General features: G+C 40.1%; 1 protein-coding gene and 1 long non-coding RNA gene across 4 annotated transcripts in view; one reads left to right on the top strand and one right to left on the bottom strand.

The window, feature by feature from the left end:
• TENM2 (teneurin transmembrane protein 2) overlaps window positions 1-15,973 on the top strand; it is a 1,508,878-nt gene that overhangs the window by 831,293 nt on the left and 661,612 nt on the right. The window lies entirely within an intron of this gene.
• On the bottom strand, window positions 10,288-14,158 carry LOC144312680 (uncharacterized). Its single transcript, XR_013378213.1, has 3 exons — window positions 14,097-14,158; window positions 11,873-11,995; window positions 10,288-10,469 (listed from the first exon to the last, which is right to left on the bottom strand). It is a non-coding gene; the product is annotated as an uncharacterized LOC144312680 (long non-coding RNA).

Raw genomic sequence — 15,973 nt, 5'->3', positions numbered from 1 at the left:
TTTTGCCATATTCTGTCAGAAAACAAGATATAGACCATTTACTTTAAATACCTAAATATAAAAATGCTGAATCAAATGGTCACACACACACACACACCACACACACACACACAAGCTATCTAATGTATTTTTGATTGTTTGAAATATCTGTGCATTGGGTAGGGAGGAGCAATAGAATTCGTAGTTTATTGAGAGTGAAATGTTTTATTACATTAGTTGTAAAATGTTCTTTACTATGAAAGTAAGGAGTGCTAATTAATAATCCTGTAGAATTGTAGAGCCGCCTTTCAACTGCAAAAATAAATTCTTTATCCTTTGTAGTGGGATTCTCCTCTTCCGTTCTCCCTCCCTCCTTTTATCCCTTCCACTCTCCTTTCTAGAAATATTTATCACAATAGAAACTGTGTTTATAGTGGTATTTCAATTCAGCCAATCATACTAGAATAACCTTATGGATTCTACCAAGGAATGAATATCAACATATCTTATGGTGTGAAAAGACTGAGGATAACACCAATCCAAAATCTATGAGCTTTGTTTTATCTTACATAGGATTATTTCCCCTATGAATCATGAGCATCGTATCTAGTACACTTGAACTTTACAAAGCTTATGAAGATATCTGTGGCCTAAAACAAAAGTGTATTGGGTCCCAAATGAAAGTAAAGTGACAAAATCCAAATTAATTAAGTTTAATTAAATATCTGCTGAATACCAAATTTAGCATTATGTCAACTGATGAACTGCTACTCAAGTCAAGTTTTAGGTACTGACATACACGTTAGAAATTTATATAACTCTTAACTTTATCTCTATATATACCTTATGTATAACATAGATTATACATCATATATTGTGTATTATATATGTATATATAGACCTGGAGGGCAAGGATTTTTTGCAAAGAAGCATTCTTGGAGCAGTGAAGTCTTAAGGCGTCTTTTTTTCAAAAAATGACTTTCTTTTTCAGACAACTTCACAATAATGGCAAATTAGATCTGATGTGTATGTGTAATATATTGCAAAAAGAACCAGTTACCAGTTAACGGGGGCGGGGGGAGTTACTTTTCCACACACAGTAACTTTGTGATGCGTTAGCTGTTTTTTGCAGTGTGAATACATTTCTTCCTGCTTTCTCTCTCCACTAAAAAGTTGCTGTGAGCTGACTTTTGTTCCATTATACCTCCATGCATTCACAGACTCCTCCTTCAAAACTATTGCCAGGTGTTAGCATCTTCCCTGAGTAATTTCAGGCGTTTTCCTTTGAATGAAAATGGCTCACTTGGAAGGTTGTGAAAGGCATATCCATGTGGAATTGAGAGGATTTTGTGTTGCGATGTGGTGAGAAGACTTGCCAGAAATTGCCCGTTTCAGGCTGATGATGCAAAACTAGACATCTGTTAAATTAACATCTACCTAACGTTTTGCCTTCAGTCAAATGCATTTTTTTAAAAAAATTAAATCTCTCCCACTCTCTCCCGCTTTCTTTTTTTTCCACTGTCAAAACAATCTGTCACAAGATATTTAATTTCTGTGTAATGGGTTACTTAAAGAAACCAGCATATGGTGCAGTGTAAGTACCTAGCTACAAGTGACAGGCAACGGTGCACACTGCTGGTTTGCTCTTCTCCTGAAGCATATTGCACCCAGCATCAATTTTATTATGGTGCTAGATTCCCTCGGTTCTGATTTACATTACTGCCAGAGCCCCTCACAACTCTTGCCTTTCAGAATTAGGATATTAGTACAAATGTTCTTGTTTCACCAAGGAGTCAGGAATCACTTGCTATTTTGGTTAAGTGGTGGTCAGTTTATGTCTACAACCATTTCAGGGCAGGAGAAAGTGTAACCTCATTACGCACAAAGCTTTACACACCCGGGCTTGTGTGCAAGCACTTGTTAGTAGCCTTAAGCTGATCTGTAGCCTGGCTGTCTGCTGTAGAGTGGCTGATCTTTGACACAGTGATAATACTCGAGACACCATGCCAAACAAGAACACTCCTGCCGATCCTAGTAATTTCTACACAATGAATAACCTCTTGATATAGTGGAGTTGCTCTGTTTGGAGGAAAAGAGTTTAAAGTCACTGTCACCATGGAGAAGAAATATTAAGCATGACCAAAATTGCCTATAAAAATCCCTTGAACCACCCATGAGGTGCAGTATAAATGGTTAGGTGGGGAACTCCTTGTCTGGTAATGCATGTGCAATTATATGTGACAGAGTATAAAGTGCTTATTAATTCAACAAACAGTGTTCACCATGTGCCAGGCACTTTTCCAGGCCCCGGGAATGAGACGGTGAGCAAGAAAGACAAGATTGCTGCTCTCAATCTGCTCATATTCCCTTGAGAAAAACCCAATAAACATGTAAGAAATATGCAACCTGGAAGCAAAATGTAAGGTTATGGACTATTTTATCTATCTGTTTATCAGTCTAATCTATCTGTAAGCAATAAACAAATGTATGCATAAATGTGTATCTTTTATAATAAGCCAATAAATGAATTCATAAGCAGAACATAAGTTTACAGATTATTTTATCTGGCTGTAAGAATTAAATCTCTCTCTGTGAAGCTATAGATATAAATAATATCTAACTTAACACATAAAATATGAGTGCTCAGGTTTTTTCATCTATCTGTCTACCTATCTATCTTACCTAAAGGCCAGTCATTAATTTTGTACAAGTTAATGGTCACACAAACCTACCATATTGTGTACCTTTTTTTGAAATGCAAAATGTTTATTTCTATGAAATTTGAAAGATCCCTAGCTTGTTCTTCATTGGAACTACTGATAGCAACCTCTGGGGAGCCGGTTTTAAAGTGAAGGCTGCCAAGTAGGGTTTGACTTCCGGGCCATTGGTAAAGAAACAGGAGGAGATTGGGGCAAAACTCCTTCAAGCAAGGCCCACAAAGCACCCTCAGTGGTGATTGCTGTCTGATTGTTCATTCACTGAAGTGCTATGTTGGGAATTTCTTGGGGAGAAAAAGCATGATATAATACCTGAAATAAATTGCTTCAGTTTATTACTTATTAATTAAAATTCTCAAGTGCCCTAGAAAGTATCTCTAGGTCCTTGTTAGTGGAAAGCTATCTTAAATGAACATGTTAGGCAAGGTGACAAAATCCTTTGTCCACTTGCACCAAACAGCCTGGGATAGCTGTATGATTAATCAGAACTTGATAAAGTCCTAAAGTTTCAACTGCATATATACTGAAGTATACATTAAGCAGAGCCAAGAAAATACAGTATTTCTTTTTAGTTCAACAGGAAATTTCGATTGTCACACTTAGCATTATTTTCAAGAATTATAATCCTTTCATAAAATTTTTATTGTGATTCTCTGAAGCCTCTCATAGTGGTCTGTGGTTAGAAAGCCCTGGATAGACAAGAAACTGATTGTTAATTGTAGAGAACAAATTGATGGTCACCAGAGGGGAGGTGGGTTGGGGTATGGGTTAAATAGGTGATGGGGATTAAGGAGTGCACTTGTTATGATGAGCACCTGACAGTGTATGGAAGTATTAAGCAGCTATATTGTACATCTGAAATTATTGTAACGCTGTATGTTAACTAACTGGAATTAAAAACTTATGGAAAAAAAAAAGAAAGCCCTGGTTAAAAATCCACTATATTTAGCTAAAGCTGAATGCCACTGAGATTATTAAGATCCAAAGACAGACTCTTATCCCTCTATCCTCCATGAAGTAAGGTGGAGGGGCATGTGAACATTGTACAGAATCCACGGGCATAATAGCCTTGCAATGTTTATTTGCGGTGGTAGAGTTTGCTGCTTTAGGCATGTAAGATGACCTGCATGTTCCATTAATGTTTGTTGTGTACAGGACTGAGATTTCTTCTTGTACTGTCTTTAAGGAGATTAAACTGATAAAGAAATAGGAGAATTATAAATTTAAACATCCTAATACCATAGCTCCTTGCAGTATCAAGATATTCATTTGACGAATACTTAGTAAACACTGACTTGTTGCCAAACACTATGATAGGTGCTGGTGTGATGGTAAGTTAATAGTGAATGAGTGAGTGTATGAATGAGATATGGTTCCTGCTCCATGGAACAGAACTACAGTCTAGTAGAGAAACTAGACAATCAGATAAGCAACAACAACAACAAAAACAAAAACAAGCTGAGGAAAAATGCTTTGAGAGACAGAAACATGATTTTAGGAAACATATTCAAGGAAGCTAACCACACTTGATGGGATCAGAGTTTTCTCTGAGGAAGTGAGTCATGAGGAGAAAGCAAAAGATGGGAGAATTAACTCCGTGAAGAGCAGGGAAGAACATTTCAGACACACGAAATAGTATGAGCACTAGACTGGGGGTCAGGGACTCTGAAGCCCCCCAAGAGCTGATAGTGGACTGGTGTGGCAGGAACACAGGGCTGGTGTGAATTGGGCTAGAGGGGCAAGCAGGAACTGAAAAACTGGATACCATGTCAGTAAATAATGCTGATTTTCAAAAGTAAACTCTGAGTTTATTAACAGGTATAGAGGAGCATGAAAGCACTTTAAGCTCATTTGACTCTCACATAGTGCCCAGGTCTGGGTCCAGTTTTGTGTGAGGCAATGAGAGGAGTTGGGAACCAGGAGCTCTGTGTTCATTATAAGCTAGAGTAGTAGATAATGAAACCTTTAAGAAATGTTAAAGGGATCATGGACATCATATGTGATGAAGAAAAGATTGGGGGCGGGGGTTGGAATAAGCTTTCAGGATCAGCATGCCTTCTGCACAGCTGAAAACAGTGCCTGGCTAATTTCCCTTTCTAATGAGACCAGCACAAAATCCATCCATTTAGGCTATTCAGCTTTTAGGTAAATGTACCAAGCTGTTGGGGTAGAGGGGAAAGAGGGATTGACATTGATGGATGGAGTTAAATACCAGAGCCCCCTCCTTCACACAGACTTTTCTAAAGCAGTATTGTGACCAAAAGGCCTGGAAGATTCCAGGTGGGCAGGGCAGGCTGGACAGAGCCCAACTGTCTCCCTCAGAAGGGGAGGAGGAGGGCAAGATGTGGTCTCCTTCTGTCAGAATGGAAGGATCCTCTTCAGATCTGGTAACAGCGTGGTACACGGAAGCATGAGTTCCTCAGACAGGGTTTACTTCTCATCAGAACAGCTCCTGGGGATTACTCAATGGAACAGATGGGCTTTCCCCTGACATAATTTAATTTTTTGTTCAGAATTACCACCAGAGCAATACCCACTTCCTCACTTACTTCTGTGGCACCACCCTCTGACTTTTTGGACAATAAATTGTTATTTCCGTTTATTCTAAAACAGAATGACATTGCCCTGGATCTGCCTTGAGAATGGCTAAGTTGAAGTAAAGAAGGTTACCATTCCTTGGCTCAGTAGCTGGATGTGTTATATTCTAAACATAAAAGATGTTAACCCAGTCAAGCTCCTTAAAAAGACTTGAGTATATGTGTTTTTAAAAGAAGTGATGATTATTTCTCATTAATTTTCTGACAGTTGTTCTGATCAGATGCTTGGAGTCAATGACCTCACTATGCAGTTTTCAAATGAATCCAATGGCAAAGGAGATTGGGGGTTATACTATTGTTATCAGGGTGGATGTAGCATTGACAGGTACATTCAGAGCCATAGATACTCAGCTATGGATGAGAGGCCCTTAGAATGCTTTTAATTCTTATAACGACCCTAGGACATATATACTGTTATTTTTATTTTTTTATTTTTATCTTTTGCATGTTACAATTCAGTAAACTGAGGCACAGAGTAGTTAAGTAATTTGCCCAAGGTCACTAAGCTGATAAACAGAGCATCTGGGATTCAGATCCAGGCAGCCTGGCTCCAGGGCCTGTGTTCCTAATCACTATCTATATCACCAAGAAATGGATTGGGTTGAGAGGGTGGCAGAGATAAGAAACTCAAAAGCAGTTGTTTATTTTCAAAAGAACTTCTATCTTTCTCTGTTTCTCCCCCTCCTCCTCCAACCTGTTCCAACTGCTCAGAGAAGACAGATGCTTGGGTGGGGGGAATGTAAGTAGCAAAGCAAAGAAAATCCTTACAAATTATTATTTTTTTTTAATTTAAGGATTAAAAACACAACTTTCCCATCACTCATTTTTTGGAAACTAATGCGTGGCCACTGGATTGAATGTTTCCCTTTCTCTTTCACACACACTCCTAGTGACACTTGGAAAAGGTTCTGTGGCTCTAGTTTCTCAGATTCACATTATTTGGGACTGACTATGGCAATCAAATATACAAGCAGCCTTCTGGAAGATCCCAACAGTTCAGGCCTTAAAAATGATTTTGACAAGTGAATTTTAAAAAAGCTTTCTCAGAAATACTGACCCAACAGCACTTTGGTGTTTAAAATTTGAAGCACACTATGGTTCCTGGATGTTCTCTTTCTCTTTTCTTTTGCCTATTTACATATTATATTTTTAAAATTCACATACAATATAGTACATTTCATTCAGACTCAGGCAGCCATCCTGCTGTCTGGCAAACCTTGGAAGGGCATCTTCCCTGTAAGTTATTGTCTTCTCCTCACTAATTTGCTTTTTGAACAACCAATGGAGTCATTTTCCCTTTCATCCTTGGTTGTTCAGCCTTCCTTTCAAGGGATGATTGCTGTGATAAAAGTAGCCAGGTTGCATCGTCACCTCTAAAGATAGAGTGAAAAAGAGTGTTTAAGTCAGTTGGCTTGTTCTTTTCCAGTATTTCCAAAGGAAAGCACCTCCATTTTGCTACTAAGGAGAATAAATCCCTCCTTGATCTGTTGGGTGACAGTAACTTCTTGAATCAGCAAACATGTCTGATTCCAATCTGACTGTCTGTTGGTTATAGCAACTAAATTCCAGACCCGCTGGAGTGCACAAAGACACACAGCCTCTTCTGAATAGGAGTGTGGACTAGCCTTTTCAAATTCCTTAAGGGGAAAAAGAAACTTCAAGGACACATTTGCAACAAGAGGACAGAAAAGAAAGGAATCTTGCTACTCGCATTTCAATCTGCAGAATAGGTTCTGAAATCCTATGTTTGGGGAACCCCTAATGGCTAAACTTACACAAGCAGAAGGAAAATAAAATGCCCTTATTAAATTTTCTATCAACGTATTTAAAATTTTCCCTTTCTCCTGTCTCCATGTTTCAGACTTCGAGTCTTTTTGCCTCTCTCATCTGTTTCCAACTCAGTTGAGTTACAACCAATCAGATATGAGGAAAATTAGATTTTAATGGAATATTTGATTTTCATTGCTTAATTGATTTAATTGCAAGTTTCTATTTCAGACTGGTAGAAATGCAAAGATTTTCAGTCAAATGTAGAAAAGCTCCCATTTTTTTTGTGTTCAACAATGACAAAGTTATTAATTCAATGTTAGCCTGGATTCTAAAACTTTAGAGGAAGGAAATAACTGGTATCTTTCCAAGCTGTTATTCTTAGACTCTGTTTCAGTTTCTCTTTCATGTATCCATATTCTGTATCAAAATCCTGTGTTTACATTTGCTTATTCCATTTGTATTATTTCCATCTTTGCGTATGAATTTTTGTTTGCAGGGGGAACAACATATGTGTATCTATATATACTATACATTGTTTTCATGGGGGCATTTAATGCCACAAAATATTTCTTTTCACTTCTGGTAAACAGAAGGACAGGTAAGAGAATTAATTCTCAAGGTACCACAGTAAGTTAGTGGGCTTTCCCAAGTGCTCTTGTACCAGTCTTGACAAATGATCCAAGCCTGTGTCAATGCTGACGATTCTGCCTAGGTTCAGTAACCGATGGGGAGAGTAGCGTGTGCACCCTAATCCAGATCCCTTGGTCATCATTCCTATTTTATTTTATTTATTTATCATTTATTCATTTGTTTGTTTTAGAGAGGGAGAGAGAGGGGTAGGGGCAGGAGGAGAAAGAGAGAGAGAGAGAGAGAGAGAACACCAAGCAGGCTCCATGCCCAGCTCAGAGCCCCATAGGCTTAATCTCACAACCCTGAGATCATGACCTGAGTTGAAATCCATGCTGAACCTGCTGAGGCACCTTGGCACCCTAGTCATTATCCCTATTTTGGGCCACAATATTGATCTCAGCCTGATTATCCTAACAGTGCATTTCTGCACAGTTCCTGATTTCCCTACACCCTCTATCATACCAATTCTAGCAGAATTTCTTTATTTGACATGTTAAGTTTTAAATTCCTAAATCTCTGTCAGTTTGGTCGAAGTTAAGATTTTTCTATTGATTTTGAGAAAAGTACATGTGTGTATACAACCACACCCTGACATATAAACATTCAATTATGGATGATCTATATTTAAATTTCTTATCAGGTACCTTGTATACTTGTCAGTCTCTTTAAATGGAATATAATTCATCCATATGAAAATCTTAGCCTATTGTGTGCTATTTTTTTTTATGATCAACCTTATTATGATCATCACCATGATGCCTATTTTTGCAGAGACTTCCTCCTCTCCAAAGATAGGACAGCCAAAGGGCTGAGAATTTGAATTTTGGACACAGATTACCTGCACTAGAATTGTGGCTCTGTCACTCACTAATTGGGGAATTTTAGGTAGTTTGACCTCTCTGGCACTTATTTTCTTCATCTGTAAAATGGAAATAATCATAGGGCCTAGCTCACAAATCATGTGTGGATCTAACAAGATAATAGATTTAAAGTGCTTAGAAGCCCGTCAAGCATATAGTAAGCACTTAAGTTCTATGACTACTAGTGAGGTCATAGAATGTGCCACATACAAGGCTGAGAAGATTACATGGTTTGTTTAGTTGAGTCGTACTCCACTGGGGTTGTCTCCCCCAGAAGACATTGGGCAATGTCTAGAGATTTTGGATTCCCAAGACTGAGAGTGTGGAGATGCTACTGGCATCTAGTGGACAGAGGCCAGAGATGCTGTTAAATATCATGCAATGCAGAGGACAGTAGCCTGGAACAGAGTTATCTGGCCTATGATGTTAATAGCAATGAGATTGAAAATCCTGATTTAATCCATGGGTTGGGGATTACTGATATTATGCACATTTCACAGAAGAGAGAATCTGAATCTTGGAAAAAGTATAACTTCTTATACCATAGATTCAGCATATCAAATCACTATGAAACAGCCTTTTGGAGCAAAGGAGTTTATTTTAATGTTTTTGTTTTGTTTATTTTGAGAATCTCAAGGAGACTCCCCCCTAAGCATGGAGCCTGACAGAGGGCTCCATCTTACCACCCTGAGAACACTACCTGAGTCAAAATCAAGAGTCAGAAACTTAATTGACTGATCCTCCCAAGCGCTCCATTTTGTTTTTAAAATGAATGTGTACAGACTCTCTAAAAACACCAAAACAGAAACCTTGAGTGTTTTGTGGAAGCAAAACATTTAAGGGAGGGACTTACATCAGTCAGAAGAGACACTGTCCAGAGTAGAATATTGAAGTACTAGAAACCCTCTTCTGTACCAGGCCTGACTCCTCTGTCATTGCAGAGTCATTGGTGGGGGGATCTGGGCTGGTGTGGCAGGGGCCAGACCCAACCTGGGGCAGGCTTTGTCTGCAAAGAGTCACCAAAGTATATGTTAGTATTTTAACTATTAGTTTGGTCAGCCTTGAGAAGCACTTCAAATAAATAATTTCACAGCTATCATTGCTTAAGATGAGGCCAAGTTAAAACTGTGAAAAGTGAGATTATCTAAAGAGAAAATATTGCAAAAATAACAGTTATAGGCAGTAGCAGATACGGTAAAAATCATGCAGGTGTGACACAAATGACTCATGAATGGGAAACACTTGAGGAGGCTGACCCTTGAGGAGAGGGATGACAGTTCCTCTATACACATAGCAGGTGCTCAGGAAGCACATGCTTAAGAATTGAACCTAAGCTCACAATCTTATTCCAGCAGTACAATGCAATCTGAATGGTGCTGATACCCGTAACAATCTTTACCTACTTTATATCTGAGTATTAGCATTAATTGGGTGCTTCCAGTTCTTAGCCTCTCGGCCTTTGCTTTAACATGGCTCCTCTCTGCACCTCAGTGAATCATTTCCCTCCTGTGTTCTCCCTGAAATGTGGATGGAGAATTAGCTGAATGTGTTCAGAGAGTCAAGTGACTCAAAATCATCCCCTTCCCTATGACCTACAGTCAAACTGAGATGTCACAAAACAATGTGTGATCTGCAGTGGTCACTGGGGTCCAGGTGAAGAGGTCACAACCACTAATGGAGGTCAGTTCCTAAAGCATTTCTTTGTGAAAGTTTATTACAGGATTTGATTCTGTCCCTCTGAACACAGCCAAATAAGTGGCCATCTAGTTTATAATCCTCACGATCGTAATTTTAATTGGGACTTCCAATGGATTAAAAAAAATCTCTTTTTGTTTTTGGCTTCCAATACATATTCTTTTCCTTGTTGCAGAAGTTCTCAGCCAGTTGCAGTTCAATAGTCATTCATGTCACCGAGTCTGGAGGGGGAAATGATATTTTTTATGTAACCAACAGCATAGTATGTTGAAGAGAGAGGAGTATTCTCTTCCAAAAGTAAAAATTCGATCATAAGAATGTAATCTGTTTGCAGAAAGAAGTTATGTTCAATGGGTAGGTGTTTTCGTGCTTCAAATTAATATTTGTCCTTTAAAATGGCAGATGTTTAGCTGTATACGTGGGCAGTCAACACGAGTTGACGTTCCAAGCAAAGTGCTGAGAGACAAGCGTGGCTGTCACGGCCAAGGCAATCCCCACAGCCTCCGCCTACCCCTTCCACTCTGTGCCGATGATTTCTTGGCATGTCACATATACACTGTTGGGCCTCACTTCTCAAATGCATCAAAGCTACATTTCCTAGCACAATGGAGACTCCCTGCTCCACAGGATGTCCTCAGACCAGCTGCATCATCACCCAGGAGCTGGTCAGAATTAAGAATCCCAGGCCCCAGTCCATACCCACTGGATCTGAACCTGTATTTTAATAAGACCTCAGGTGACTTCTGTGCTCATTGTGGTCTGAGAAGCACAGACCCAGAACACTCTGACCTCTGTTCTCTTTCTAGTGGCTCTTACCACCCGTTTCTCTTATTTATTTCTGTATTATACTTTTATTTTTCATACTTGACTTGAAGGCAAGCATTTTCTTGTGTTTTTAGACTTCTTTATTGTGTAGGTGAAATTTCTCAAATGTAGTGGTGCTTAATCAGCTCCTAAATTTAATTTAGATACTTAGATTGTAACCACAAGGAGAGTAGGCAAGCCAGAAGGAGAAGGGAGGCTGGCACATGGATCTCTGGCTTTATGCATACCTAACTGTTCCACTTTCCAGTTTGGGAGTCTTGGGCAAATTATTTAACTCCTGTAAGCCTCAGTTCTCTTAACTGTAAAATGCAATTCATAACAATCACCTCATAGGTTTGTTTTAAGGATCAAATGAGATCAAACATATAAAGCAATTAGCATAGTGCTAATTAGTTCATAGTGAGTTCTCAATACCTGTTAGCTACTATTATATTAATTATCATTTAAGCTAGTCAATCCTATACATTTCAGAATCCCAAAAAGACTCCCCATCCCCCCCTCACTTTTTCAGTTAACCTTGTGGTTCTCAACTAGGGTTGATGTTGCTCTTCAGAGGCTATATGGCAATATCTAGAGACATTAGATTCTCATGAATACCAGAGGGGCAGGAGGGTGGGTACTATTGACTTCTAGCTGTGTGAGGCCAGGGATAGCGCTAAACATCCTGGACAAGGCAGCCCCCCACAACAAAGTAGGATAGGGTCCCAAATGTTAATAGCACCAATGTTGAGAAAGCCTCTATTACCTACAGAGGGACTGAGGCAATCAAATTAACCATTTTCCTTAAGGATTTAGGTACCTCGGTATATTTATTCTCTCAAGATCTCGTCCCCCTCCTTGCCAGAATTCATTGACAGGGAACCCAGTCATTCCCTCTGGAACAAAACCACATTCTGGAAAACTTGATGCAGGTCTGATTAACCTGTGAAAGGTCAGAAAACAATAACAATTACATCGCACATTTCGTCCTTTAATATCAAAGAGAGCTAAGTTCTTTGAAATGTAAAACATCCTAAGTGAAAGACTAGTGCCTGCAATTTCCCTGGGAGCACAAGGTCATTGTAGAAATAACACTGCTTCCCCTATTAATTTTATTCCATCTCGGGACATGCAGGAGGCCCTCGTTGTTGGGGAGAGAAAAGAGGCCCAGGGAGGCGGGACTCTTGCTGCCCATGATTGGGGTCAGGCAACATGGCTGTGGCCCACACTTCAAGTTAGATGCTGGAAACAGCACAAAAGAATTGTTCCCACAGTTTCTAGAAGGATCAAGCATGAAACTCCTATCTCATGCTTCCTGAAGAAATCAGAGATGCTGCCAGAGAATATATTTCCCAGGTACTACTTCAAAAATAAGGGCGAGGAGGCGAGTGTTAGGCTTTATTCCTACCGTGAACAGATTAAGCAGACACCAATTTACACCTCATTGTTAAGAGTTACTTTCTCCCACAAGTGAGACCACATTTACATCTTTTGTAATTAAGTGAAAGGGATTTTTTTTTAAAGGACATCTCCCCCACCACAAATGAAGTAAATATTTTATGTTAAGTGGGATCAAATGCTGGAATATAGACTTAAGAGCCACAAAAAAAAAAAAAGATACTGAGTCCAGCACTACCCTCAGCCTGTTCATCTGCTGGGCTGGCATAATCGCTCTGCCTGTTGGTGTTTTGGTTTTGGAAAAGGCCAAGAATGACTAACTGAAGTGGTTAGAGAGACGGTGGGTGGGGGTGGGGGCCTGCCTATTCAAAGGGCTGGATGGTGCCAGCTTCTCTGAAAGCAGGAGCTGTGGCAGCGAGCTGGCGAGTGCTCCCAGACATTCAGGGGGCACCATCCATCAGCAGGAATGTGAAGCTGCAGTAGCATCCAACCATACATCTCCTGCATACTTTGCTTTTTGGCAATTTTCGTTTTTAGGAAAATTGAAGATAGAGAGCTGTATATTAAGAGCTCTAAGAGACCAACATCCTTTATTCCCCACACCAGAAAATCTAGTTGGGCAAAGAGGCATTTTTTTCCCCTAATAATAGAGTTTGTATGGCTGCTATAAACAATACAATTACTGAGCCAGATAATAAATAATTGCAGAGCAACAGGGAAAATGAGGTGTGGGCAAGAAGAAAAAAGGATGGTTTCAGATGAGATTTGCACAAAGATTGAGTCAGCGAGGTGAAGTGAAGTCATCCCAGGCCATGTCTGTTCTGCACTAACCAAGGTAAATTATTGGCTGCACACCTGTGCCGCAAGCTGGAGGCCACGCTGCCAGCCTGGGCTGTGCCTTTGTAAGATGGACTTTTTCACAGAGTGGAGGATTCAAAGAGAAGCCTCTGACTGGTGGTGCCAACTTTGTGATCAGTCAACTCGGGTGCTAGCTTTTAAGAAAATGGTGGCAAGCCTTGTAATACACGTGTTTATTGAGCATGACAGCCAGTGCCTCATGATGCCAGGCGCATGCCCTGGTCTGGCACGGGGGTCTGCGGTATGTATTCTCTACCCTGACATCGACATGAAAAGGCAAAGCCTCAGATGTATTTCTCTATTTTTAGGCTTTTCCTGAGAAAGGTACAAGCACAACACAAACTCTGTCTTCCAAAAAAAGACCAGATTTACCCTTTGGATGCATCTTTCCTTGTACCACTGGCTTTTTCGATTCAAGAAGGCTGGGAGAGTCTCCTTTACCTCTCTTGGGTTCCTCCTAAGCCTTTCCTGGGTGGCTATTCTTATGCACAGTCACCTCTCTTTGCTCTTCATTGCAGGTCTCAGTACCTGCTAAAGAAACTCCCAGATAAAATACTTCCCAAAGAACCTTCTTGACCTTCTCTTTCCCTTGACCACAGGCTACTTCTGTGCTCTGTCAAGTGATGTTCCATAAATCTTTGTAAATGGCATCAGCTGTGTTCACTTACAGACTCTACTCACTCTCAGTTTTATCATTAAAATAGAAACCAATCTGTAGCTCTGGGCACCTTAACCCAGCAGGATTTATTTTGTAGTTTAGCAAATACTTATTGATCTATCCTATGTACCAGGCATGGTTCTGAGGTGCTAGGACTCCAACAGTGAACCAGAGACAAGTTCCTGACCTCTTGGAACTTACATTCCAAGAATCCAATGACAACCAAAATAAACAAACTCTATAGTGATCTACTAGTGGTGAGTGAATTAAAGAAAGAATGGAAAAGGGAATGGGGATCTCAGGGTGATGGAGTGATGCATTTGCAAATAGGGTGATCAAATGAGGCATCACTGAAAAAAAATGCTGTAGGAACCAGTCAAGTTAGGCAACAAAGTAATCCACGTTCCCAAGGAAGAACATTCTAGGCGGAGGCAATCTGTAGCTGATGGGAAGAGAATGAGGGAGAAATTAGTAGGATTTGAGATCTTGTAAACTCTGAGCAGGACAAAGCACATCAAACCTTTCCAACACTGGAAAGACTGGCTTTAACTCTGGGTGAGGGAAGGAGCTCTTAAAGGGTTTTGAGCAGAGGAATGAAGTTATCTATCTGGCTTATATTACAAAAAGAATCACACTGGTGGTAGAACTGAGAATAATCAGTAAAGGGCCCTATCAGTGATCTCTTCCTAGATAACAAATTATACCAAACCTTGGTGGCTTGAAGCAAGAGTATCACCTCTCAAATTCAGTGTGTTTGCCTGAGCTCACATGCATAGTTACATCCAGCTGCTAGTTCAGGTGCGGGGCCGGACTCGAGGGAATGGTTGGGCCTCTCTCTCTCTCTCAGTGTGGTCTTTCATCCTCCAGGAGGCCAGACAAGGCTTTCTTTTATGGAGGTGGCACCCTTCCAACAAGGCAAGCCCCAATTCACAAGTGCTTATCATGCCTTTACTTGTGTGGTGTTCGCTTATGTCCCACTGTCCAAAGCCAGTCTCAAGGGCAATACCAGAGTCAGTGTGGGAGGATTACATAAGGCTCTGGACACATAAAGGTAGGATGCATTCAAAGTCCTTCGTGTGGATCAACCAGCCCCAGAGGCCAAGAGTGGAAATTGCAAAGAGCAATTAGGAAGTTCTACAATCATCCAAAAAAGAAATGATTAATGGATAGTGCCAGCGTGGTAACACTGGAAGTTCTAAGATTCTGGTTGTAGTTTGAGGGATGGCCATATTTTTATTCTCCTAAGTCACTAGGATAAGGCTATTAGGTTCCAGGGATTGGTGATGTTCTTATTATGCATGAGATGATATCACAATAAAATAAATGAGGTCAAGGGTGGGTTTTTTTTTTATTGCGAATAATTATTCAATGAATTTTCTGAACAGTTTTAAGCTTAGTAATTCACTTAGTGCTAGGACTGTACACGGCACCTTGTCAATGTCATCATCAGCTTGTATTTATTGAGCGTTGTCCGAGTGCATGATATTGCGTTCGCGTAACAGAGGTCAACTGCATGAATTCTTTCAGCTCATGCAGGACCACTGAGTGGTTTACTGCTTCAGTCTATTAGTTGGTGGCCTAGCAGCCTCAAGAAAAGCATTCGGCTTCCAGAATGCAATCCCTTTTCCTTTGGAGTTGATTTAGCTTTAGCAGAATCTGACTGCATGAGGAAAAGATGCAGAATCCTGTCTTCATGTGTGTGCTAATGCTTTTTATGAGTCTTATTATCAGTGGCCGGTAGATATTAGTCCCATTTCATGGATGGAGAAGTGGAGGCAGATAGTTAATTGATTTGAACAAGGTCACATACTTAGATGGTGGCCGATCTGGGATTGGAATATGTAACTTTTTCTATTGCATTACACTGCCTCTCGGTGGTGCCTGCTATTCTCATTTCTCTCTCACACTAATACACAGTCATGAAAACTCCACCTAAAAAGATTTAACTGTCATTTGTGTTCTTCCAGAGAGTGTATGACATACTGTTCTTTGACATCTGCATAGCCT

Source organism: Canis aureus, chromosome 4 (assembly GCF_053574225.1).
Source record: "Canis aureus isolate CA01 chromosome 4, VMU_Caureus_v.1.0, whole genome shotgun sequence".
Taxonomy (NCBI): domain Eukaryota; kingdom Metazoa; phylum Chordata; class Mammalia; order Carnivora; family Canidae; genus Canis; species Canis aureus.
Note: the sequence above shows the minus strand (reverse complement) of the source record. Positions and strands in the feature narration are given on the sequence as shown.